This window comes from Aplysia californica, unplaced genomic scaffold, assembly GCF_000002075.1.
Source record: "Aplysia californica isolate F4 #8 unplaced genomic scaffold, AplCal3.0 scaffold00031, whole genome shotgun sequence".
In the NCBI taxonomy this organism is placed as follows: domain Eukaryota; kingdom Metazoa; phylum Mollusca; class Gastropoda; order Aplysiida; family Aplysiidae; genus Aplysia; species Aplysia californica.
This window is the reverse complement of record NW_004797301.1, coordinates 2,009,853-2,011,793: the sequence shown is the minus strand read 5'-3', so window position 1 is coordinate 2,011,793 and position 1,941 is coordinate 2,009,853.

Here is a 1,941-nt window from a genome sequence, read left to right as displayed (position 1 = left end):
GTTTAAGGATGAATTTGACAACGACAATGTTTCAAAATTAGGAAGGGAAGCAGTGATTATTTGATTATATAGACGCTTCGCCCCTGACTGTACCAGACAAACCCTGGAGGGACTTAAGACAAGAGACTGACCGCCGTCACTCCAGGCCTACCAGAAGAAAGTTAACAAACGACTTTTTGGTGCAGTGGCGGTACGGGCCACCTACTACTAGTCAACTAGGACAAGACCACACAGATAGTAGTACAATCAACTACGATGCAAACTGACAGCGCAAGAAAGAGACAGAAAAAATACCCCACACAGAAAACAACCCCCCCCCCCAACTTAATGAATGAAGAAGCGAAAATAAAGTACATGACTTTATTTTGAGTGAACTGAGTGAAAGACTTGTATTGTATCGTAAGAAACCGAGGGAGATAGAAATTGGCATGTATTTGAATGTACTAAATAAAAGGAGAAAAAGACATTACTTCAATGAACTAAAAAAAAAGAGATCAGTCAATGAACTGAAAAAGAGAAAATAATACATTTCAATGAACTGAATGAGAAAAAAAAGAGATAAATTCAATGAACTAAATGAGTAAGAAGAGATCATTCAATGAACTAAAGGAAGAAAGAGATAGATATTTCAACAAAGTAAAAGAGAGTACAAATTTACAAACTAACAGCACACAGAGTGTGGCTCGTCGGAACAAAACCGACCACACCATAAAGAGAGTCCTTTCTAAAGGAGACAATCAAAACTTGGACCGGCGGAAGAATCAAACCAAAAGTTGCGCATACAAAGACTGCTACGTACAACTGTGCGAGACATTGTTACACGAAGGCCAAAATAAACGACAGGTCACAGGGGCAAATGGCAAACTGTAATAAAAAAACAAAGAGGTGGTTATTTTTGGATATAAGGAGAAAACATCAATCAGGCATGGCAAGTCAAAAATTTTTTTCAACAAAAAAAAAAAAAAAAAGGAGAGAGAAAGACAAAACAGAACTAAATAAATAAATGCACAAAATAGGGGCTAATAATATTGGCACCAGGTCACGACTAAACCACAACACAAGAACATCCGAGATACAAAATGCAGTACACAAGAATTAATCGTTCGCGCGCCCGCAAACGAGGAAGTTGGTTGGTACCCGGGTGGGTATGGTTGAGGGAAAGGAAGAGGAAGAGGGAGGTGGGGTCCGGAGGAGGGAGACCACCAAAGGGCGGGGGGGGGTTGACACAAGAGGTCACGTGGTGACAGACAGCCACGTGGAGTAGCAGCAGCTTCATCACGTGACCCACCACGTGACCCACGGCGTGACCTGACTTACATCTCCACTCTCTCCACACGTATCCCCCACGGGTCCGTGCACTCGTCCAGACTGGTCTGAAGAGAAAGCAAGTATCATTGCGCGGCGGGAGAGAAGAAGTTTGTTTTAGTTTTAGTAAGAGTTTTACGGCGCTCGCAACACAATGAGGTCATATGAGCGCCAGAAGATTAGAGGTGTTACAAGAGAGCAACAAACATAAAAAGAAGAAGGGGAGAGAAGGACGATAGATCTTTGATATAGGAAATAAGAAGCACACCACACAAGAGAACTCGTCCAGACTTGTCTGAAGAAAAAGCAAGCATCATTGCGTGGCGGGAGAGAAGAACAACAAAACAAAAACAAACAAACAAACCCTCTCCCCCCCCAAAAAAAATGGACGAGGGAGCAGCGGTCATTGAATTGGTCGCTTCTAAGCACAAGCGGGCTATCCCGAAAAATGCAGTTTTGAGAAAATCGAAGGTAAAGTTTTAGAACCCTCGTTCAGTTTCTCTAAAAGACAAGGAGAGTTTTCTCTCTTACCAAACAATAATACACACCAAAGAAACCAAACTTCTCCTATAGGTAGGGCGATGCCCACCTTTGGTGTAGGTCAAGATTTCTGGAAACCTCCGAAATCTGGGTTAG